Source organism: Lonchura striata, chromosome 2, assembly GCF_050655825.1.
Source record: "Lonchura striata isolate lonStrDom1 chromosome 2, ASM5065582v1, whole genome shotgun sequence".
NCBI lineage: Eukaryota > Metazoa > Chordata > Aves > Passeriformes > Estrildidae > Lonchura > Lonchura striata.
This window is the reverse complement of record NC_140704.1, coordinates 51,504,305-51,530,893: the sequence shown is the minus strand read 5'-3', so window position 1 is coordinate 51,530,893 and position 26,589 is coordinate 51,504,305. Positions and strand designations below refer to the sequence as shown.

Sequence of the window (26,589 nt, the reverse complement as noted above, 5' to 3'; positions counted from 1 at the left end):
AATGTGAACAACATGTACATAACATAAAAAATATTCTTGGCCCTTATCTCCACTTTATGCCAAAAACTGTAACTTAACTTTTTGGGATACATGGAAGGAAAAAAAAAAAACCAACCAAAAAACAACAGTTCTGTCTTCTAAATTCATACAGCCTGTTTTTCTCAATTTCTCCTTCTCTCCTTTTCCTTTCTTAGGATAGTTTCAGGATAGCAACTTATCAGCCTTAAGGACTAATAAATTCCATTTTAATATTAAGTGTTTTCTGTTAAAGAAAACACTATTTTAAGAAAACATCATTTTTGATGAAGGTGAGTCATTGCTGTCTTCTCAGTAGTGGTGGGTGAGAAACCATTTTACCTGTTTGGTCTCAGTCACCAACATATAACTCCCCAGAAGTCCCAAAATTCCAAGAAGGCATCAAAATCCAGTGAATTTTAATTTTCTTCATTCAAATACTTCCCTTGTCTGCTGGTAAAGGCACTGTAAAAGCCCATGAATACACATATCTGTAACTGCATCAGTCCTGGTTTTGCATCTGGACCTTGAATGCTATGCTAAATTCTATCCAAAATCCACAAATCTTCCATTTTAGCTAAGTTACCTTTTGGTAGTGAAACTGGAGATGCAGTTGTTTCCCCCATCTAGTTTATGCTGGTCTAACTGGAAGCTTGCACTTAGATTTCATGTAAAAAATAAATGAAAACAATGAAGAATTCAGACATCTGAAATGCTTCCCATTGCAAATATAGACAGCAGAAATTTCAGACTTGACTGTATTAAGTAAGACTAGAGAATTTAAAGCAGAGTTTAGTGGGGCGTCAGAAGTTTTGGGGCAAGAGAACTTCTATCAGAACTTTTTTTAACAGAACTGGAGTGAAACTGCTGGCAAACAAAAATGATAAAGCTTTTGAGAATTTAAACAAGAGCAAGAAAGAAGGCTGACAGGTGCTAAGGAGCAATCAGGTCAGACATAGACATCTGCCAGAGACTTCAACAACATAAAAGTAACTTTGAATCCAGTAGTGGAGGACAAGACAAAAAATTAGAGTTGAAATGAAGGAGGTGCAAGCTGAAATCATGTAAGTAATTTCCATAGAGAAAAAGCATCTATCAGGATTTTTAAAAATCCATTATCATTATAATGAGTTTAAATAAAGTCTACCAATGTGACTAAATGTGATGCCATTTTGGCATGTATAAAATAAGAGAAAACTTAAAGGAGTTAAAGCTGTAAAATAGAAAAAGCTGTAAAATAAAAACAGACATACTAGTAGGGCTTTACTATTGAAAATTCACTGTATGTTTACAGTATTTTTTTTTTTAAATTATTATTATTTTTAATACTGTGGACTGTCTCCACACTGGGATCCACAGTGACTTGAGCACACACAGAAAATTCCTTCTGGACCAAATTACACTGGAGGATCTCTCCAGAAGAGCATGTAAAGCACTCTACCCACTAATGGGCATTCACTGAATCACAGACCCAGACTAGGATGAGTCTGAAACAAAACCCTGAAAAGTGTGCAGTGTAGACACCAGACACCACAAAGTGTTTCAGTACTAAGAGCCTCCTTCTATTGGTCTGCACTGCTTTTTATCAGAAGCACAGGGTTTGGAAAGCCCTAAAACAATAGTGATAATAGAGGCTAATACAATATGTCTACATAGAAAGTGGTGAAGTATTACATTCAGCAAGATTTTGGAAAGCAAATTCTTGAAACAACTTGCTGACCTTGGTGACAATATTTAAAAGCTGTACTGTCACATGGTACATTCTATGAACACTGTAGTTTTATCTCAGTATTTTTTACAGAAAACAGCCATGCAACAAAGCTCAACCTCAGGATAAATTCTTCAAGCGTAGAAGATATTTATTTATTATAATACAATGGAGAGATGAACAACTGCAAAGATTTTACTTTTTAACTCTAGACAAAAAATACTGGCTCAGTGAATGCAAGACAAAATTCTGGATCCAAACAATTTGGTTCTGGCTGTGTGGAAGGACCTGCCAAGGAAGAGAGGCACTTTTCAAGCCACTTTGGTTTAGAAGGCATTTCCAAATATGGGTCTGTCACCACCAGAGAAGATTTAGGCTGTTTGACAGGATTTGAAACAGCAAAGAATCAATCCTCCCCCCAGCTCCAAACTGAAATTTAACTGTCTCAACACAAGATTTTAAAAAAAGCACCATTTCATGACTTGCTAACAAGTTAATAAACCCAATTCACACATTGTATTTCTGCTTTATTTGATCTGCTGTCACTCTCTCCAGATAACAACTTTCTTCCCAAAAACCAAAGTGAAACTAAAAAATATACTGACACACAGAAAAACCTCCAGTAATAATCAGATCTGCAATCTCTCTGCTGCATAAGGTGGCTCCTTTCAAATTTATTACTAAAGCTGTGCATGCCTACTAAGACATGTTGCAAAAAGTCCACTGTAGTCATATTTACAGGTGTCTATATAGATTTAAATAATACAATTACTGTTATTCTGCATTCCAACTTTAACTAAGGAACCAATAAATAATCATATTAAAGAATAATAAAGAGCTTCTTGTTTACTAAACTTCTACCTTCTCCTTTTCTCCTGAATTACAACTATACAAGTTCCTTCATTTCAAATATAGCATACATAATACTGACTTGTTCTAGAAACAAACACATTATTCTCTTAGGAAATGGTTATACCTATGTGCAGGCAAAGGCAAATATGGTACAACCAAAAAGTTCAAATCCAAACTTAAATCCAGGCTTTCCTCAAACTTTCAATCCTAAAATGCAATTTTGGTTTTTTACTACTCCAAAACATGACTCATGACAGAAACCTGCTCTCAGACCACCACAGGAGAAATATCTAGAATCCATTTTTATCTATTTTAGTTCTAGAATAAATTAATGAAATAGAAAAAAAAACTGGGGTAAATGTCAATGCTTCAGATTTCCATGCACAAAAATAAAATACACATTTCTGTCTTATTGCTTCCATACAGCCTCTTTACTTATCTTCTGGGTGTATGAGTAGCCCTTTCATTTCTTTAAACAGCTGCTGAAACTGAAACAATACCTCTGTTAGAGACTGCCTTGCAATTTCCTGAAATGATGGACTGCCCTAAGTTTAGACATCACTCAAAAGAGATAGCTCTGATTCTGAGGACCCATCTGCATCTGGAAATTCCAGCTATAAACCTAGTGGCGATTCTGTTTTGAAAAGGGGTTAACTTTCCATACATCAGAATTACTAGCTTCTTCATTGCTTATGCCCTTTTCCACCTGCTGTCTTTGCAGTTACAAACCATGCAATCATTAACTTGTCTACAATGCATAAATAGTAGACAGTTTTCATCAGACCAGCTACTATTCTTGCAATGAATTTGAAAAATATCCAGAGATTTTTTTCACCTTTTTAAAAAAAATTTAATCCTGGAAAACAAAGAAAGAACAAGATCTAACAAAAACATAAATTTGTCTTAGTACCTCTAACCAAGAGCTACTGCAGATACATCAGAAAAAAATGTGGCAGTAGTTAAAGTTTCATGCTCAAAGCAGTAAGTATGCTTGCAGGATATTGCATCTTATACTCCTAATGAGTGAAATTAAAAATGCCACTGTGTTTCCTGATGTCTGCAGCTGAGGTAGCCTTAAATCCACTCTAAGTTTGGAGAGTTTGTTTTAAATACCAAGGGCTTGGGGCACAACTTTGATGCCTAATCTTTTTGTTTTCTGTGCTTTGTACTTTGTGTCAGTATGTGTAAGTGTATAGATAAGATTTCAATATTTTCAGACCCCATATATCTCATTTGCATGTTCAATGAAATGTCTGTGTAGCCAAAACTTATGATTGTTTGTAGAATCAGAAGAATCAGAAAGAGCTGCAAGTAAACCTTTGCCTATCACACATTCCTTTGAACTGTTCCAGCTATCACTGAAGGTAATGTCATCTACAAGTTTATATACTAAACCTCTGGACAACTACTACTGTGTTTTCTACTGGAAGTTTGTGTACATAAGCAACTTCCCTTTTGAAACTTCCCAAAAGCAGACAGGTTTTGTGAATAATTACCCTGTTTCCCTACATTTAAGATGAAAATGCATCTAGTGGAATGCATTACCTGAAATCATACTGCACATTTTCTGAATCACTTATCTCTCCACGGTGTATGCAGGTATGACATACAGAACTGTGATCACATGTGATGTTTACTACCATAAATCTCTACAATCTATTGAATAAGGTTTTTGGGTTTTTTTTAATGGATTGTCCAGCTCTGAACATTTGGCAGCCTATTCTATAAATTGAGTAATTAAATCTGGGAAGGGCAATCTCTCTAAAACAAAAGGTCAGCTTTTGTACTACAACTTTTCTGTACCATGGAGTCAGACACTGAATTTTTGTCTGTATCCCAAAAAGGACATAAATGGTGATAAACGGTACACTACCAAAATACACTTTTAAAAATTGCAAATACGGTTGATCTGCAATTTTAAATATTTAAAGATATTTGGAATGTCATTTGAGATTTTTATTAAGTCCATCCTTAAACATCTGTCTTATGCCACAGATATATATATCTATAATCCCATTCACATTGCACACATTTTTAAATACTACTCCCATGATGAAAAGAAAAAAAAAAACCCTTGCTCAGAAAGATAAATTATAATGTTTTCTTAAGTTAAAGATAATTTTCTATGCTGTGTAAAAAGAGGAAATTCCAGTTACATCCTGAACTGGTTCACTGAACACTGATGCTTAATCTGAACACAGATGCATGCTGAACAATAAACACAGGTTATATAGTGGGGATGTGTAATGTGAAGCACAGTAGGATAATCAGGCCACCAGCTGATCACATCTACAGAGCTGGGAGATGAATAACTATTTGCTGTAGGCACTTATTTAATTGGCAAGGGAGAAATAAGGGTAATTTCTTTTGTTTCCATAATAAAGACTTCTGACTTTGGTTAAAAGATTGGGCGACTGTAAAACTGAGAGGCTGGAGAGCAGCCACAGGTTGATTTCACCATAGGAATTTATGAAGATAAGCTTGCCCAAAATTTTAAAGTACTTTCTGCTTCATAAGTAAACAGAACATTGCTACTGTACTTCAAGAATCTCTTCATTGTTGCTGTCATAGCATCATGCAAAAACATTTCAAGACATTTCAAAAAATGCATAATCTCTTAACACTGCCATCTGCAGAGCCAGAATGAAATGAACAAATGTGTTCTGACTTTGTTAACAAAACATTCTATATTTCAGTGACTAGACTATGCAGTAAGTACCCATTAACCATCCAACCAATCATGCTTAATTTTCACCATTTCTGTAAAAACCTCATTAATGACTTCTGCAAATTACTGGCATTCAGTTGGTCTCAGTTTATGTGACTAGTATTGCATGTAGTTATGTAGCACAACTAACACCCAGCAGATTACAGGCCAAATCTTCATTTCATTGCAAAGCAACATTTCACTTTAAATTTAGATGGTTGAAAGATAGGAAGTTTCTATTGTTACTTTCACAGATTTATCCAAATATCATGGATTTGAATCACTACTGAAATATGCTGCAGAGGCTTCGGCTAACATGAGGAGAATGAGGAAATCAATGCATCCTAGACTCTTGTAGGGCACTTACATTTCTACTTTTGGCAGCCCTCACCTACCCCAAAGAAGAGTTGCTCATTGTTTTTAATTTAAAACCAAAATCTTCCTGCCTCAGAAAAATCTCACAGGGATCCCTGTATAAACAAGAAAATCAGCTGATATGTGGAAAAGCATTCAATCCCTTCCCAGTTTCACATTAACTATTATTAACAAGAGGCTGAAAACAGGAACTCCAGGAGGCTTTTTCTGCAGCTGCCTAAAGATCAGCTCCACAATGCCTGCCTGCCTGATGGGGAGAGCTCCCCTAGTCACTGGAAAACGGGAACTACAAAACCCCAAACCCACTCTGAGAAACATGAATGACTATTCATTTTCATACTCAAATAAGATTATTGGTAATTGCCTCTGCACACCATGAAACATGCTACTGCTGCTGCACCTTCGACTTCCATGCAGAGCATAGGCTTGCTCAGCTTTAATCCCTTGTGTAAATAACTCTTTTGACCCAGGGCTTGCAACCCTGACAAAAATCTCTTTCCATTGTCTGAAAAACAGCAGGTTTCATGAAACTATAAGCAAAAGAAGCAAGGAAAATGTCAATCAGCAGCCTGAAAACGTACTTGCTGTCAAGGCAATGCAACATCTCTCACCAGCAGTTGCGTGGCTTTTGCACATTCCATCCATCTCCCACAACATTCTGTCTGTGCTCCAGTGCCCAGAAAGGCTGAGTGAAGGAACAACCTTCATTTCACCAGCAAACAGCAGTCACAAGCAGATCCTGTATGGAAAAGCCATATATGCAGAGGGGAGGGCCTGATTCACATGGGAAGTAAAAGCATCTGGAGCTCCCTCTCAGGTGAACTCATTTGCAGCCACATCACTAATTTTAAACATGAAACCCCCCTCACATCAACCTCGTGGGGTTCTTAAGGCAGTGCCAGCTGTGACTGTGCCCGCCCAGCCCCTTGGGGCTCCTCCACTCTGCTTGTTGCCCACAGTCTGGGGCCATCAGCACCTGACCCAGGTCCCCATGGCCCTGCCCTCCTGGGCTCATCCTTGTCCTGTCCCATTCCCATGGAGGTGCCCAGTGCTTGGGGCTGGGGTTGTGGAAGAGCTTGGGCTGCCAGCTGCCCCAGCCACCCCCTGGTGTCCAGGGAACCTGAGCCACTGCACCTTGGCTGCCTGCTCTCATCTTACTCCTAAGTGAAAAAGGCTCATGAAACTGGGACATGCAAGGGGGGGAAATTCCAGTTCAAACTTTTACATCTTCCTGAGTGAGACCTAATATTTCTAAAACCGAAGATAAAAATACAGAGATTCTCTTATAAGTTGAACAGAAATAAAGGTCACAAAAAATGATTTGCTTTCTCTACTAGACTGGGTTATCAGTGACTAATGGATCATCTAATAGACTATTGATATTTTATTGAAAAAGGACACCTCCCAAACCATCTTTTATTCATTCTTTGGCAGTAGTTGTTTCATTTTTCCTAATTTTTCCATATTAAAATGAAGGTCAAAAAGGACTGTCTCTTGTCAGTTACAAAGTTATTCAACCAAGTCCATTGCATTAATTACAGATTGTATACTGCTTTAAATAAGAATGAAAGAGGAAAGACAAATTAAGGTGCAAAATGCTTATCTGAAACTTAGATTTTTCTTGAAACTAAGAGAAATGCCTTAAGATGCCACCCTAAGAGAATCAATTTACAAAATGCAATTGTTTCTTCCTACAGTGAAAAGTAACCAGCCAGTATTACATTGGTATTTTATTGATGGGTACAGTAAAATAACATATAAAAATGTTTTCTGTAGACTCATTTACAGGCTTTTCATGCATGTTTCTTCATGTGCTATTTCTTCAGTTGATCTGAGTTCCACTTACACTTTCTAAAAATAGTCTTGAAAGGTCTGCCTTGATTAAGAAATCCTTACTTTTACTCTGCAAAAGTTAGGAAACCACTTCATCATACCACAACTTTTTTTTTCTCCCAAACCCCAGAATCAACTAAATTTAAAAGACATGCTTCCTTCAAACTCAAGTCCTTGGAACTATATCGGCAGGTGGCTCAGTTTTATTAATCATTGCAGATATAGTGAAATGCAGAAATTAGCTTTCAGGTCACCATGATATACCTTCTCTCTTATGCACCACACATTTGAAACACCTGACAACAGTTTCATTTTAGGACGGTTAATCATCCATGAGTATTTACTTATAAAAGCCTGTTTTCAAGGGAACCCAACTAGACCATAAAAATTTGCTTTAGGCAGAGACAAGCACAAAACAGAAGTTAATGCTTTTAGTTTGTTTTCAGAATAATAAAAAACTCATTTGAGCACTCCTAAGTCATTGACATCAGTGATCCAATAAAAATTGCTTTTACTTTTAAACCAAGTTTTGCTAACCAGAGTGTAAAGATGCCTAACTGTTCAGATATTTATTTGAGGTCTAAGATACTTCAGAGAATGGCAAATTCTGGCAGAAAAGGTTTTTTTTGAGAAGGGAGGGGATGTTATTACAGAAGGTTCCTTTTTACAGATCTTGCAGTGCAGAGCTGTCACTGGTAAGAAAATCTGTTGTAGGTCATGCTATCACAATGTTTTTCTTGCACATCAGTGAAAAGTAAGAATAGTGTTTTCAAGTGTCCTCAGTGCCCACCTACTTCTCCTCTCAGTAATATTGATGCCTCAGGTTTTAGCTTTTATACTTTTCAGATTCTATTCTGCTTTAGTGTGTAAGTCTAGGCTTCATATTAGGGGATAGTAAGCTCTCTTCACAGAGCAGGTAGAAAAGCCAATTCCTTCTCTAGCTGGGGACCAAGGACAACTGATCCAAATCTCAGGCCCAAGAGCATAAACAATGGTGGACTGAAGAGAGAAAACAAGGATGGGACTTCAAGATGCTAATGGAACAAAACTTATGAAAGTGTGAGACCCTGTGACTGGTCATCCATTTTTGTGGCCATTTTGGGTTGTGCTGCCCAAGGTGGATCTATTGAGGCCTCTTAATCAATATGTACTTTATTCTTTAGCTCTGTCTAGTCTCTGTTCTACGTCAGCCTTCACAAGGCATCAGTATCACCATCACTAACATTTTCTGGGGTCCAGTGGGAACTCAGGTGACACTGAGTCACACTGAACATTTTCTGAAAACATGTTAATAATGACTTTAGAGTATTGTTTAAAAATAGGAGTGTCCATCTTTCTAATTCCATATCACTGTCTGTCCTCCATGTATTTTTCTTTCTTATTTCAGATGTATTGACCAACTGTCTAAAACACTGGTTTCCTATTTTGTCCAATACAATTATCTGTAGACAGCTATAACAGTGATTTTTAGAATCAAACAGAATTTTTGTATTGTAATGTTATACATACAGGGTATTTACAAAAGGTATGATATGCTAGCCTGCCTGCAAAACATTTTCCCCATCTTTCTATCCCAGACTCGAGCCTATCAAAATTTCTTTAAGAGCTTCTTTATATTCTTTAAAAATTAAGAAACTGCCACAATCAAAGTTGTTTTGCTAGAAGCCAGTGCTTATTTACAATGTAGCATATTTATAAAGCATCCCTATACACTGCTGGCAAATCCTACAGGGCATATAGTCTATGCACAAACACACAGGGAATACTGTTCCTACACCTTTATCCTCTCTTTTTTTCCTTCATATCTTCTTTCTTTGTTTTTCCACTATGCTCACTCCCCACTTTTTTTTTACTGTCTTTATTTTTAGCATATTTTTCTATATGTCCGTAGAGTCAAACATGTGAGTCAAACCATGCTAAGACTGAAGCCTACACAAATCCCTCTTATTCATAAATAAAAGAAACAGTAGGGATGGCCTTGGACTAAACCTCTAATTTGACTTCCCTAGAACTTGGAGAAAGCTCAGCTCTTACTTGGCCTTCCCTAAACAGGACCATATACATACATGTGCAAGCAAACCCCAGCACATTTTAGATGAGAGATACATACAAAAAGTAAAAAATTCAGAAAAACATATCAAGAATGAAGCACATTGGAGACAAACATACAAGTGATTTTAGAAATGTAGGGATTTTTCTTGTCTACTGCGAGTGCTAGAAGTGCCAATAAGACTTGCTATGCTACAGCACATCAAGGCAATGTTTTTGAGCTTGGCACACAACATTTTGACAAGTCATTTAAGACCTTAAACTTTAATGAATATGGAAGCAATAATAAAAATGCATGACATATACAATGTGTGTTTGCTGCCTAAGAGAATGTTTTTTTACCAGAATGCGTTCTGCCCGTAACCTCTCAAAATGTGGATGGTTATCGCTGATGAACTCACAAATGCTCTTAAACTCAATGCTTTATTATAAAAGTCTATATGGTTTTATTACTTGTGTACACAAAAACACCCACATTTCCCATCCACCATAAATATAAATCAAGAGAGAAATAAGAAATCAAAATTCCTCCTCAGTCATTCTCACCATTTGCAGTAATCTCATTTTCACCATTAAGTACTCACACATACAAAAATGCAGGTGCTTATTTCTAGTATTGCTAAGACAGTAAGTTAAATCAGTTGAGGGGTCAGGAACAATGTTTGGTAATGCAATGTTTGATAAAGGATTCAGGTAGTCTTTTGAAAAATTAACTCCTGCAAATGAGGTCTTGTCCCCCTGCAAAGAGCTTCATTCTTCTGGGCAGTACAATTACACAAGAGTCTTAGAGAAGTGTAAGATTTCTCATCCCCGTGGGCACCAGAGTTCAGATAGTGCTAAATACTCTCCTTCCACTTTCCAATTAGCTTTCTCATAAACACATGCATTCCCCTGCTGATGCATAAAACATGTCTGTTAGCCTGAGCAATGCCTTAGATCTAAAGAGTGTCAAACATGGAACAACTAAATCTTCTAAAAATTCTAATGAAGTAACACGCAGAGTACACAATTCTGAAGTTGCACATATATTTCTAGGATATATGTCCTTTGGATATTTTTGTTCTAAAGCCAATATTATATTTATTTTTTCTCTTAAAAAATGCAGACGGACAAATATTTTGAGAAGACTGACAGCGTTTTAGTTCTGTTACTTTACAGATTACAAGAACAGACTCATCTTTGTACTTCCATCAAGATGAAAGCTGGATTTTAAAACACTTAGTTTTTACTGAATTTGTCTTAATATCATAAAATAGAAATATCCTTTTTAACCAACAGAAACATCAATCAGTTCAGAGTAGCTTTCAAATAATTGCCAATAAATATGAATATATTGCTTTTTCTCTCCCATAACAATAAAAAAATGGCACACTTGGTCACATCATCCCCAGATGACTTATAATAATATACTACCCATCCATCCATCCATTCATTCATCCATCCACCCATCCATCCTGGGAGCATAACAGTTATAACACCATGATTAATAATACCCCCTTCAAAAATCATGTTCCATTTTTGGCAACATATTATGGGTCTATAATGAAACTAGGCTAAATGTTCTTTATTAGATACCTTTCAATTCTTAGAACTATGTAATTTTCTCCAGGTATCTAAGAGCCCACCTACACAGCAGAAGAAAAATGTCAGGAGTTTTGGAAGGGGAAAGCACATGTGTAACTATGATATATTTATAGTTAAACACACACAGACCTACAATCTTTAAACCAAACACTCCTCATTATGTCTTACATGATATATCATGTTTATGTGATGACTAGTCACAGAAATCACATTGGTTGCTCAGATACAAAATTACTTCTGAAAAGCTCGGCCTTTTACTCTGCATTTGTTTAACCCTCACTTATGACTAGGGCCATTCAATTGCTGGAAGCAATTCTATTTATTTGCTTTGAATATTTCTTCGGAAGAAGAAAAGAAATCACACTTTTTATTTGCCCCTCAGTTACAAGTGATGAATATTAAGGCTCTAGTTATTCCCAATTATAGCTCATTTTGAAAAGACTGGCATGCTTTGCAAGACCTCTGTCCTTGGAAATGGAAGAGTTGTTTATGGCTGATTTGGGAAACTCATTGCTTTGTAATTCAGAAACAGAACTCAGGTAAGAAAAATGCTCATCCTTCCAGTGTATCTTCCTCTTCTTTCCAACCCCTTTTCAATCTTTTTGTGGCTGTCTCCTAGCGGGCTGTGTCTCCACCTGCCACACCACCCTGTACTTGTCACAGTGCCTGGGCTCCAGAGTAGTGTACTAGTGAATATTTGCACTGGTTTAACATAAAATCACAACCAAAACACAAAGCAATGAATCTCAAAGAATCATCCCATTTGTCTCAAATAAATCAGAGAAGAATTTTATCCTTGACATGAATAAATTCTGCCTGGGGGAGCACTCAACCTAACAAGTGGAGGGAGTGAGTATGTGTGTGTGTAGGCTTGCAAAATACTCTCCTATGAATTTAGAGATCGTTTCAATCTCCTTTTCAATCTACCATGGATCCACATAAAGCTTATGAGCATCTCTTGTAATTTTTCCTAAATGATACAGTAGGAAAACAAATGCTTCACATTTTTATCCCAGTAGATAATCACCATATCCTTGCTCTGTTAGTTCTTCTCATGCTCTCCTTTTATAGCCTGTCTAAAGCCCATAGCACTCTCCAGTCCATATATAATTTGCAAGATCTGCATTGCCTCTCTTCTCTTTGCATATTTTCACCAATTTCACTCCTGCAGCCCATTAAGAACAAATGTTTTTGCTCCATTTGCAAAGTTATTGCCTAACTTGGCCTAGATTACCTAATTGAACACTTAAAAACCTCTAGAAGGACAGGCATGATTCTGATTTTCTCATAGAGTATACCCTTGCTTCCCTGTGCTGAACACTGCACTTCAAATACTTTATTTGACACATAATTTTTGAAGTGTCTTAATTTCAGGAAAAAGGAAGAGAAAGAAATGTATCCTAGTTCTACACAACTGTGATGAATAAGCATTCAACTATGTATTTTTAAACTAATTTCAGGAAACTTGGCCTCCCTAAAAATATAGGCCAGCAGCTCTTCCAAGAAATGAAAGAATCAGAACTTGCTTAGGGATTTAAAAATCTACATTTAGAGATTAGTTTGGATAAGAGAAGGGGAAAATGTGCCTTTCCATCCAACCACTAAAGTTTATTTGGCTACATACTAACAGAGCTACAACTGACTGCTATGCTTGAGTAAGCTGTGTTCATGACAGCTCATTGTACTGGGACATGATATATGTATTTCTTAGACACGTCTGAGAATGAGAACAAATCTTGCTGTAAGCTCTATTATGTGATACCCCAGGATTTTCTTTTGCTCACTTGCCTATGAAAGACTGTGATAGCTATAGTCATTTTCCCTTCTGCATCTCTAACCTACACATCTTTAACACATTAAAAAAGGCAGAGGGGAACAAACATCCATCCTCTGATGTCTCCTGTGAAATGCTTTTTCTTATGACAATTGAAATAGAACTTGTAAAATTCTGATGAGATGAAAAATTATTTATTGAATGGCACAGCAGTCATGCACAGGAGCAGAAAGCCGAAAGATGTTAAAATGTAGAATTTATTATTTCTAAAAATTGTTTGCCACACTTTGACTAACTCTTTGTTTCTTCTTTTCCTGGATAAATTTCTCATTAGAAATAACCAGCTGTTATAACTGGCATATATATATTTGGCCACTCTAAGTCATGGCATTCTCAGATTCAAGCATTAGATTATTTTTCTCAGGCTTATTAAGAAATTAAATTATTTATGCAAAACCATCTCTTCACAATTTCTCTTAAGGAAGTTTAGGATGAGTTTTACTATAGAAAAGTGATCATCTCTGATTTTTCTGAAAGGATTAAGCACTTTCAGTAAAAATCTCCATCATCTCTAAAGGTCATTCTTAATAAAGTCACAAGCACCAAGGAGGAAATAGGTCCCAGTTGACAGGTCACTTGAAATAGAAACCTGGAAAACTAGATTCAATTTTCAGTATGGTATTGACTCCCTGAGTGCCTGAGCAAATAATTTCACTTCCTCATGCCTTTGTCTCTCTCTCTCCCCTTCTGTAATATAGGAGTAATATACCCTGAGATCCAGCTAAAGAGTGTGACATGACATGTAGTCCGAGATTCACCAACAGAAGATCAGAGCCCATTTGTCATCTTATAGATTCTTCTAAAAATAACATTTCCACCAAAGACTTTGTACACCAGTTACCCTGCACAATAAAAAAATGTTGAGAATACACAGTCACAATAACCGGATTTTAGGTGTACAGGCTGAAGAAAAGGTTCATGGTAGGACAGTTCAGTACAGTATAACACCGTAGAGGCCACTATCAAGCACATATAAATACTAAGCTGATTTTCAGGTTTAGTCCAAGATGACTACAAAGGAGGAGCTACTAAAACAATCAGCTTCAGGTAAGCTCTTGCTGACTCAACATTGGATTTTTATCCCTCAGATGGGAAGAAGAAAAAGTCCAATTATAAAACAGTGGTGTTAAAATCACCCTGCATTTCCAGAGTTCCATGGAGAAACACTGCCAAACTTCAAGGAGAGATGATCTTGTTCTCACTCCCCCAGCTGAGAGTGAAGTTTGCATGGGAGTAACCAGATGCAGGCATTTGGCAGGCATGGCCTTCCAGGAGGAGACACCAGCGGGGTGCCAGCTGTGCTGAACTGCAGGGGTTGACTCAGGCTGTTTCAGAAACATGAGCTCCTACTGTCTTTCAAGATGAGAGATTTGAACATCATCATGCATTGGTTTCCAAGGGCTACAGAAATGAGTGATTGCATTCACTTCATTATCTGAAGGCTATGCCTTGGGCAGGGACACCTTTCACTAGACCAGGCTGCTCAAAGCCCCATCCAGCCTGGCCTTGAACACTTCCAGGAATGGGGCACTACAGCTTCTCTGCATTTTAACAGACTGCAGTAAAAAACTAAAACTGCTTCATTTTCTCAGATGATTTGGAATGAAAAAGAAGGTTTAGTATTTTATCTCCTTAAGAGTTTTTGAGGACTATGTTTGACAGTTCAGTGGGCGTCAATACTAGAAATACTAAATAAAAATTCCTACACTACTGCTAGAAAACTTTTTTCTAAAACAACAGCTTCATAATACCTCTCCCCTAAGGAGACACAAAATACATTTAGTACGATAATCTGGAACCAGGTTTAAGTATGAAAGAGAATTTAGAAACAAGAGAGATGTTCATGAAGGGCATTACTATTGATAAACTGGAAATTAGATGTTGCTCTGATATTTCTGCAATTTCACTGTGTGCTTGTGAACAGGAAAGGAGATCCAGAAGTCAGACAGATGAAAGACCAAGAAATGACACAGACATTACTAATTCAGTTATATCATTAGGCTTACAGAAAATTGATAAAATATGTGTAATAGGGATGATGAGCTACTCCCTTTATCTGCACAGATTCTGAAGTGCATCTCTTTTGTGGCATACACCATCTGGCACATCAGAATGGCTGGATTTGTTTATGATAACTCAGGCTGCTGCTCAAGAGTAGTTCTGCCTCTGGCCATCCATCTCACTCAACAGGAATACACCAGACTCTCCACATTCCTCAAGGATTTAAAGAACCATTAAGTATGGGTGGGTTAAGGCTGCATGTGGTAACTTATACACTTACAACATATGGAAATAACTCCCACAAAATCCTGAATGGACAGGAGTGTCTAGAACTTTATGCACAGATGTATTGGCCCCTCAGAGACCTACTGAGTCCTCTCTTGGTGCTCTTCTAATTGCCTTAAAGCTTCAGTCAATACCCAGGGTAGAGTTAATATCTTATCAGCTTTATTCTCAGTTCCCAGGTTCCTCTAACATAAAGGAGACAGGCAGCTCTTCCTCAAAAAAATCACTAAGCTTGCAGCTAATGAGACTGTCTGCCTGTGGCATCATTGCCACAGAAGACTAATTCCAGACCTTCAGCTGCTCTTGCTTCACTCTGAAGTGTGTCCTCCAGTTGAGGAAAAACTGCTGGTGGTTAACAATAGAAGAAAAATATACCTTTTTTTATTTTCTTTTTTTTTTTACCAGAGACTCTTTCTCTTTTCCCTGCCCTAAAATAAAAGTTATATCTGAGAAAGAAGTGGACAATGTACCACCACTATTGAGAGACATACATACTGCAATGCAGCTTTTAAATGCTTGCATCTAAAAACCTTTAAGGTATGAGGTAGAAAGAACTCAAGACTCATAACACAGGGGTACATTTCATTGCCAACATTGTGGATTGTAGAAGAGAATTCTGCAGGCTAATTATTCTTCAATCTGATAATTTGTTCTTTCACCAGAATAAAAGGATTCCCCTCTGGGTGCAGGTCCTTCTTTTCCCTCAGGCACCTGACATTGCTGAAATTGAAGGCCATAATTCAATTAACAAAGGATGGGAACTCTTAATGAAAATTAACCACACAGAAACAGATGTTGATGACACAGAAATGTCGATACTCCCCATGAAGCACCACTGGCTGTCATGTGGATGGGAAAATGCAGAGACATCTGAACTTGGAATTACATACCAGATGTGATAACTATACTTACATCTGCAGACCACTGTTCAAAGAAGTGCTTAAGCACAGATTAGACTACATTAATCTGCTTTGCCATATGCTTACATTTATTCTGTATGGGTAACATCACAAGCCAAAAGGTATACGATTTCACAGTAGTGCATTCTCCCTTACTGCTAAACCACCTTTGGATATCTGATTTCTTATGGCATATATGAAAGCAATGCCTAGATTTCAGAATTTCAAAATCTCAGAATTTTTATGGTTGAAAGGGACCTCTGGGGATCATCTAGTCCAATGCCCCTGCTAACGTCGGGTCACCTAGAGCAGGTTACACTGAAAAGATTTCAAATGCCTTCACAGAAGGAGACTCCATGACCTTCCTGAGCAGCCTGTCCAGTGCTCTGCCACCCTCAATGTAAAGAAGTTCTTCCTCATGTTGAGGTGCTATTTCTTGTGTTTTAGTTTATGGCCATTGCTCCTCATTCTGTCACTGGGCACCACTGATAAAGTCTGGCACCATCCTATTGGCATCTGCCTTTGAGATATTTATAGGCACTAACAAGATAATTTCTCACTCTTTTCTCTAAACAAGCCCAGCTCCCACAGCATAAGAGAGATGCTCCAGACCCCAGATCATCTTTGTGGCCTCCATTGGACACTCAGTAACAACTTGTCTAGATACAGCACTCCAGACGTGGCCACACCAGGCCTGAATAAGAGGGCAGGATGACTTCCCCTGACCTATTGGCCATATTCTTCCCAATGCACTCCAGGATATCACTGCCCTTCCTGGCCACAAGGGCACTGCTGGCTCATACACAGTTTGTTACCCACCAAGACTCCCAGGCCCTTCTCTGCAGGCTCTCTAGGAGGTCAGCCTTCAACCTGTGCTGATACTTGGGGTTATTCCTCCCCAGGTTCAGGAGCCTGCACTTGCCCTTGTTGAACCTCATTACTTTTCTGTCCACCCAATGCTTCAGCCTATCAGGATCCCACTGAGTAGCAGGCCAGACTTCAGGTGTATCAGCCACTGTCCCTCAGTTTCACATCATCAGCAAACTTGCAGAGGGTAGATTCTATCCCTTCATCCAGGTCACTGATAAACAAGTTCAGTAAGGCTAGACTCAGCAGATTCCTGACCACAGGCCTCCAGCTGACCACAACCCTCTGAGCTCTGACACTCAGGCAGTTCTTGGTCCACCCCACTGTCCATCCATTTAACCCACACTTCCCACAATTACCTGTGATGATGGTAGAGGAGATAGTGTATTTCCAGCTATAGTAAATAAAAGGCAAAAGGAAGCTACATCTGTAAAAAAGACTCCACGGCCAAGGCTGGAACTCATGCTCATTGTTTGCAAACCAGCACTGCTGAAAAGCGGATCACACACCAGTATGGCTCATGTGACTCAAGGTTCAAATGGATTAATGTCACTTTCAGGCTTCACGTTTAAAAAGCAGAAAATGAAGGACAGTTGGAAACATGATACCTCCACATTAACAACTTCTGAAAGGTTTCTTTTTGCTTCTGGTGGGAATAGGATTTAAATTGAGGATTTAAAATCAACATAATGAGCTCTGATTCTGTCCCCCTCTTCCACAGGTCTTCCTTTTAAAAAACTGTTGTGGAATCTCACCAGAAGAATGATTAGGGACTTTTCCTTCTAATTCCACAGAGTCATAGAATCCCATGGGCAGGGACGCTATTCACTTCACCAAGTTTCTCAGGGCGCTGTCCAGTTTGGCCTGGAATATTGGAAGGGTGCTCCAAGGTTTTCCTGAAACCTTCTGCTCTCCAGGCTGAATGACTGTACTCTCTCAGCCTGCAGAAGAGGTGCTCCAGCCCTCTGAGCAGCTTTGTGGCCTCCTCTGGACTCACTCCAGCAGATCCATGTTGGAGACCCCAGAGCTGGATGCAGCCCTGCAGGTGGGGTCTCAGCAGAGAGGAGCAGAGGGGCAGAATCCTCTCCCTCACCCTGCTGGCCTCGCTGCTTTGGAGGCAGCCCAGGACACGTTTGTCTCTCTGGGCTGTGAGTGCACATGGCTGGGTCATGTCCAGCCTCTCATCCAGCAGCACCCCCAGGCCCTCCTTAGCAGGACTGCTCTCAATAATTTCTTCTTCCAGTCTCTACTTACAGCTGGGACAGGTACGCTTGGACTTGTTAAGCATCATGAGGAAGACTGTTGGCCCACTTCTCAAATGTGTCCAGCTCCCTCTGAATGGCATAATTTCTGATGGAAATTTATCCATCACTGGTTTAAAGGAATTTACTCATGTTCTAACATTGGGCTTGATCTTAACCAGTCCTGGTTCATCTCCCTGGCCTTTACTCAGTGCATTCAGAGACAGCAGTCATTTCTCCTTTCAGCATTTTCTTCTGTGAGGTTACATGAGAGACTACATCACTTCCCTTGGTAAGGTAACAAAAACATAAAAAGAAATTGGAGTGGATAGAACCATTTCTTGATGTGGCCACAATCTTCTGTATCAGGAAATTCCCAATTCTTCTCAACAGATACTTGTACAATGGTTCTAACACATCTAGTTACCCTGCCTGTGTCTCTGCAAGTGTCCCAGAATCACTTAGGTGGGAGGGAGTCTCGGGAGTGCAGCCTTCCCATCAGGTTTTGAACACTGTCAGGGAAGAGATTCGCTGGGCAACCTCCTTTCCTATATGTAATTTGCAATTCTCTTCAGAGTAGAAACTTTTCCTTATAGCTATCCTGAATCTTCCATCTCAGTTTAGGGCCACTGTCTGTCATTCCTCTGCTGTGCATTGCATGAATAAGCCTAGCTTCATTCATCTTCTGAAACCCCCTTCACAGATCCTGGAAGATTCTTTCCAGACTCCTTTTCTTCCTTTTAACAGAAACATATTAACTCCAAATCCCTTGATTCTAGGATTAAGAGTAGGAAGCCTGTGCGCTGTGCACTGCCCTGAAGGTCATTGGCCCAACTGCAGTGCTGGTAAGTATTTTTGACTGGAGGTGTCATGAGAGTGACAGACACATTACGGCCTTAAAAGACAATGAAGAATTCAATCACTGATTCCTGTCTGCTCTTGGGATGTTCTGTTAGTGCAGAGAGAGTCCTGAAGTAATGTAATCAGTTGTTACTGATTAAAATGAAGAAAATTCGAATTGCCAAGTCAATCACTTCCCATGGCGAAGCTGAATAGTTCTTCCTAAATCTTGTTTATCAGTGTAATACAGCATTTTCCCTAGAACCTCTGATATTACCAAATATTATCATTCTTCTGCCCTGACCCTTTTTAAATATTAAGAGTAAATGTTGAAAATCCATACAGTTGACACCACTGCCCTGGCAGATGCAGAATCAACAGTGAAACTCTGAGGGATTGCATAAACCTAAGCCATTTCACAAAGGGATTGAATTGAAGAGATCACACATTTTCAAATATAACTGAGGCCAGAATACAGATGCTTACCTTTGACAGATTTAACTATTACCAGTAATCAGATGTGAACAGAAAAGACTATTATTGAATTTACCTCTAAAGGATTCTATAAACCCATCAGGTCAACAATTAAGTGTTCAGCATTTTTATTTTTTTGATTTTGTAGTAACAAATAAATTATCACCTACTATAACTTGAATTTTGACTGTTATTTACATTCAGGATAGGAACAATAATATTGATTTTCCCTGCTATATTTTTGATTGTATGAAATAAAATATTTTCCATTAATTTTCTTTCCAGATAAGGTTCTGTCACAGATTACAGACTTCTGATACTTGTTAGTTTCCCTGCAGAACTTCCTGTAACTCAGGCAGGGAGTGAAAAAATTGCATGCCCCTAAGCTATCATTGTAATGCACTTAATACTCAGAGGAAAGTTGCTACTGCAAAACTCTGGTGAAATCCACCTCAAGCAAGGCAGTAAGGTGCCTTTAGAAAAACAGTCACTCAGTGGGTAGAACAGAATCCCAGGATTTGAGAAATTTGGGCTAGCACAATAAAGCTGAACAAAGAGTTACAGCACAGCAATGATTTCAGGGTGATGCAAAGGCACACTGCAGCAGGTATCACCCCAGCAGATTCCAGTACTAAATATGAGGCTGCTTTGGTCATTGGTACAATGAAATAAAGATGAAACATTGTGAGATCCAAGAGGAAAATGATTCCATGATTCCATGAATAGATGAAGCCAGAATGACTGGGCATTGATGAATTAATGCTTCATAGCACACAGCTGTGACTGCTGGAAGGAGACAAATCCTGGGAAAAATCTTCAGGGTAGCAGTGGCTGCTTAAGTTAAAGATAGAACAGTTTAGACAAAAAACCTAAAAAATTATGATAAGATGATGTGCTGAGAAAAGACAGTTGATAGGGTTAATGGAAAATCCATAGGGAAAAGAAAGGGAAAATGGAAGAAACAAGATTAGATAAAGAAAGCAAGATCTTGCAGTATGATGACTACTTAGTAAGGAGGATGGCATCTGATAAGGCAAGGCACAGAAAGTGTTAAAAATTATTCCTCTGAGTCCTCTTCCTTCTACATGTCTAATGGTTGACCTTGAAATTCAAAATATTGCATTACTCCTCCTAGGTGTTAGATGACAGACAAATAATTTAAATCATAATCATAAAAATACTACAAAATCAATCTGCAAAGTACCAGTCTATGACACCTTCATACAGACAAGTATTTACATAATGTTATTTTTTAAAGTATAAAAATATGGTGCCTTTTAAAAATAGAAAGCTTATTGAAATATGTAAAAAATATTTAAATATTTTGGTAAAATTTGGAATCCATATTAACAGTATTTTAAAGTGCTTTTGCCTTTTTGTTTTCCTTTTTGGCCAAAAAATCTATTCAGAACAAGTTTAGAAATTCTTTAGCTTGCTAAAACCTCCCAATATAGGAGTAAAGTCCTACCTGGGAAAAAGCTTAAATAAAATTGGAAAGAATATGCACACACATTATTCAGCTTTGTTCCATTCAGTTACAGAATGAAGATAAATTAAAATACTACTGTGATCTTCTTCAGCTTACCAATATTGTCAAAACAGGATAAAGTTTTACCAGCTTCCTATTGATCCCAGCTTATATATCAGCTCTTACCAATAAGCAAATGTCAAAGACAAACACTTAGTATTTTGCTGCTGACCATGTAATGAAAAGCAGAAGAATTGTTTTATAGTGAACAAAATTATTAATACTACATTGAACACAAAAGCCAAAAGTATCAGGCCACTGCAAAAATAAGTTGTTAAGGAAGGGGATGAAAAGATGGATTAACATTTTGAAGGAAAGAAAAGTCATTGACAAGTTTTGGGGAAAGAAACCTTTAACAAACTCCAAGTAAGATAATCAGCTTTGTAGCAAAAAACTTCTTGTGGTTTCCATAAAGCAACAAAATAGATATCATCATATTGACAAGATCATATCACAGCAGCTAGGGGCAACAACAGAGAGCAGGAATCTCATTGGAAGAGTTTTATTTAGGGCCAAGGTTATCCTTGATGATCATTCATCAGCAGCTGCAGTAACTAATTAAAAATCTGGACAAATATTGAAAAAAGTTGTAAGCAGAACTGTTGATGCTTACCAAGTGCAAACTATTGATTTAGAATCACACTGGATGACTTCAGAATTTAGAAATACCTAAGTAATCCAATTAAACTCCTTACATCATCTTCTCTTGCAGACACCATTAAGATGTGAATTTAAAAACAGCTGTGTGATTATCATACCCTGCTACAGAGTATGACTTCTTTTTTAACAATTATGAACAGACGTAAATTTAATTTAATAAAGACTATTCTTTTCCACTTGGTAATGATGCTTTGGTACTTTCCTCTCTGAAAGATAGGTACTTTATTAAACTGGTTACCTGCAAGCTAACAAATTGATTTATGAATTTTTTGTTGTCAGTTTGTCTTCCTTATAAAGAAGAAATCCATAGATGTCATCCATAAAGTTGATGCAAATTGCACTTTTAACTAATGCTAAATAAACTGTTTAAAAGGATTTGACTATTTCAAAAGCTAATTATTATTTCTAAGGTTCTATATAATCTTTGTATATTTCATACTACACATCTGCTGATGTTGGAATAACACAAAGTTACAAAGAATATAGGTGTTAAGAGAAAATCCACCCAGAAGTTTCCTTGTGTAACAGTGAGAAGCAAGATAGCAAGTAAATATTTTCCAGGTCAAAATGTTATTGACAAATATGAATTAATTTTGGATCACTGATATTTTTAAAAGAGAGAAATCCTGTGCAAAACCATGAAGCAACACCATGAAGCAAGACCACTTCATAGCCATGAATTATCATGAAATAAGCCTAAGTGCTTCAGATCTGTAGCCTTTGGTAGGTCACATTTACACAGGACCACTACATTACCACAGGACAAGAATTAATTGGTCCAGCTGGATTTTCCCAGGAAAGAATAAAGAACCAGAATAGTTTAAGTCTTATTTTAAGAAGAGAAGTTGAGCTGTAACCAAACCCTGAAAGTTTCTTACCAAAGAAAAAGAAGGAGACTAAGGCAGCTAAACTACCAACAAAGCAACTTCTTTTTTTTTTTTTTTTCCTTGAGAAACCATTTTAATGTAACACTAAACCCCTGGAAGCACAAAATATCAGTTTCTGCAAGGCTTTCTGTGAAGGACTCAGGCTCCCAGAGTAAAGTTGGATTAAGACTTGTCCTCAGCTAACAGTTTTTACATCACAGTGTCTCTGTCCAGCTGAAAGGCAAGCTTTCTCATTGAAAATGTCACAAGAAGAGGTATTTATCAAAGAATAAGAAGTATATTTGTGAATTCCACAAGGAGCTTGAGGCACAAAGAAAGACTGCTTTGTCAAGTAGTTTGAGTTCCAATAGTGCTCTTTGAGAGAAGATATCAAACCAGACAGAGAGCCTTTCAGGACAATAAACACTTTAAGTACTAAATTCAAGTTTAAATATTAGATACATGTTTAAATACCTTCCTTTAAAATTGCAATCTTTTTGAAACTGAATTTATCCATCAAAAATACATATCTAGGAAAAGAAGACATTAAATTTCCAATCCTAAAGTTATCCCCCATAGGAGGCACATTAATTAAGGATTTTCTCTACTGTGTGCAAGCCAGATCTGCTTCTTACACACATGAGGCGGTACAGAACTGATTGGGTAAATCATTCTTGATGTTCCTGCAAATTTCAAGAATTGACTGCCAGAGAAAACTCACAAGCTGAAGGTACATACCCTAAACTTCCCATTAAACTTTACAAGCATGGACACAAACCAAATCAAATCATATTGGCACAGAGAATTGTAGCAACAAAGCCCACAGTTTCCGGTCTTTGTACATTCTCTCACATCTTCTGCAGTGTCTCCATCTAGGAGCATGTCTCCATGCCGAGTCACTCTGTCTGCTCCTGTAAGCGGGTTCAGGTAACAGCTCTGGAACTCAAGCCAGGCACGTGCATGTGGCTGTTCCCTCTTGGCCCCACGACAAGTCGGTCCCTTGCAAACCTTTGGGAAGCAGCTCCTGGCCTGTGCCGACCCCGAGCGTGCCCAGGCGCCATCTGTGAGAAGGATGGCTGGCTCCCTCAGAAACTGTGCTTGGGACCATGCTAACTAATTATCTGCACAGCTTCCTGGATGGCAATATTTATGTTAATTAAGGGCCTTGCTAATACTGTTGTTACTATTACTGTGATACTATGTTCCACCCCAGTGCAGAGCAGAGGATGTAATGGCATTTTGTAAATAACCAAACGAGCCTCACAGCACCCATTCAGAGAAGGACATGGTTTTTATCCCATTTACAATCTAGGAGACTGTGGGATCAAAAGACAATGTACTTCTCTTCAAGGAAATTATGGTAAAGAGCCAAGAAAAAGCGATAGAATTCTTGATTCTTATTGCTCACATTTAGCTCCTGGGCCACTACCTATGATGTTAAATTATTAATAATTTCTTTCAGGGAAAGCAGGCATGCACTCACAAGAGAAGCTGGGTGCAAGAAAAAGGGTTATCAAAGTATTCACATACTCTTTCAAAAGAGTTAGTTAACTGACAAAAATATGCTGCTGTAATGCATTTTCATGTGCAGGCAGCAATTCCCCTCTACATCCTAGGGCTGGAATCCTGTGTGGGGAAAACTGAACTGCTCAGTATATGTAAAAGACAGGCCTCATTAACTCTTGGACATCTTCTCATTTCTTGGTCATAAATCCTATTACCTTGTATTACAAACTGCCATAAAACTCACAGATAAAAGATAATTTATGCTCAGTGTACAGAAGCTAATGTTTCTGTACTCCTGAGAAGCACACAACCAGAAAATGAGAAAGTATGTATGTGAAACCTTAAGCCATTCATATTGAGCATGGCTAGCATGATAAACATGACTCTAAGGGAATTATGCTCTTCAGCCAGGGTATAGTCTAATGGTAATTGATATTACCAAATTTCTAACATAAAATGTATGAACTCTTGCATAAAATATCCTGCTTATAAAGACTGATTACTCCTTATTAAAAATTCAAGCTTTCCTCCCTCCTCCACTACAGATGAAATATGACATCTATTTAGTACACAGGTACATTTTTTTCTTTTTTTTTCAAACTCCAATCATCAGATAAAAAAATGCTTCATAACAAGCATCACATCCTGGAATTCTTGCTAAGTTTCCCTATTTCTGACTCCTGTCCTAATTAGTGTTGCATGGCATACAAAAAAGTAACAGCCCTTGGAGTTGGCAGAATCAAAGGCAGCTCAATCTTTTATTTTCTTTTTCTCTGAAGCATTTTAAATTCCTCAGACTTTGGCACCGATTTTAACTGTATTGGTTATCTGCTCAAAGGAATATTTTGCTTTTGTGAAGACTGAGCAAATGTGCTCAATTAGGCTGCTTGTCACATGTTTTCCTTTCCCATTCAGACAAAAGAAAATCTTTCACTGTCAATTTATAAATTCTGTAGCTACAAACTATGTTCTCATTGTGTGGGCCCTCCCATAGGTGCAACTCATTTCATGCCTGCTTTCTTCAATATTTTTTTAGTGTTTTGACATATATTGGAATTAATTTATCTAAATTTACATACTTACAGTCTGTATTTCAGCCTCCCACCCAGTTTCTCCATAGAGATCATGGAGACGGGTATTTATGTGATGCAATTATTCCCATCTTTTTTCTCATTTCCTTACAGGAGCTCATCCTTAAAGGTCAGAAATGAACATAAGAGTTTACTTCCTTCTAGTTTTCTTTGCTTTCCATGCCAAAACATTTTTATCTATATAATTCAAAAACTTGCACTGTCTGTCTATCTATTTCCCAAGACATGCCTCAATACTCTAAGTTCGAATTACTCTTACATTCAGTACTTGGATAATGCTAATGACTGATCAAAAAAAGGCTTTGTTTACCTGATCCACCTTGCCTGGTAGTCTGCACTGGATCCCAAATCAGGCATTGTCCTTGCTGTCTTCCTCTTCCAACCCTGAAAACTTTTAGCAAGTCCATAATGTTTCCTGCAATACTGTGGATCCTTCACAAGTGTGTTAAATATTGATGTATTTCTTCTACCATAACCTTCTACACCAACATTGTAACAATGTGAAATCTCTCTCTTTCAAACAATTAATAGATTTTTGGTGGCCTTAGATATCTACTCACACCATCCTCCTCCTAGTTTCTGCAGTGGTAACTATAAATTCAGCAGCTTGACTTGTTATGACCCTTGTTATCCTTCCCAGGGCTCCCAAGGAATTACCAGTCTATGTGCTGTATCCAAATACTTTAGATTCTGCCTAGGTACACACAACATAGAACCACTCTCCTGCTACACTGAATCAAAGGCTAACATTATTTGCAAACAAAACCATAATTATGCTTTGCTCATATATTTTATCCAATAAAGATCAGATTCTTCTTCCCAAGAGAAAAAGTTTCTCTTCTACATTTATAGAAATGTTTCTGTTCTACATTTGTAGAAAAAACAACATGCCCTCAACTTTATCATTTGCATCAGCATTTGAATCTCAAAACCTTGCTTCATTTATTGCACAGTTTCCAGACTTGCATTTTGAACAGTCAGTGTGTCTCCCACTGTGTTAAACTCCTTCCTACCTTGATTTTAAATTACAAAGGGAAGAGAGGGAAAAGAGAGAATGTCATGATTGTGGCTGTTTGGAAGATAAAAATATCAAGCTGAACTCCATTAAAAAAAAAAACAAAAACCAACCAACCAAAAAAAAAAACCCAAAACCCCAAACCTCACCCCCCTGCAAAAGAAACAAAACAAAACAAAACAAAACAAAACAAAACAAAAAAAACCAAAAAAACCCAAAAAACCCCCAAACAAATCCCAAATACAAAAAATGAGAGAGAGTACTTCCAAGCTTAGGACCCTTCTTTCTCTCAGTTTATAAACTACTCACTCTTTAAACCAAAAAAAACTATGCAGGAATAATATTATCTGTTATTACCC

The 26,589-nt window shown here is 37.8% G+C and overlaps 1 protein-coding gene across 7 annotated transcripts in view; it reads right to left on the bottom strand.

Annotated features, from left to right (window-relative positions):
- Positions 1 to 26,589, bottom strand: part of TPK1 (thiamin pyrophosphokinase 1) — a 300,067-nt gene that overhangs the window by 75,675 nt on the left and 197,803 nt on the right. The window contains exon 7 of one of the 7 annotated variants that reach the window (XR_014952261.1): positions 6,269 to 25,606. The exons of the other annotated variants lie outside the window; for them this stretch is intronic. The gene's annotated coding sequence lies outside the window, so the exon portion shown is untranslated. The remainder of the gene's footprint in view (positions 1 to 6,268; positions 25,607 to 26,589) is intronic. 7 annotated transcript variants of the gene reach the window in all.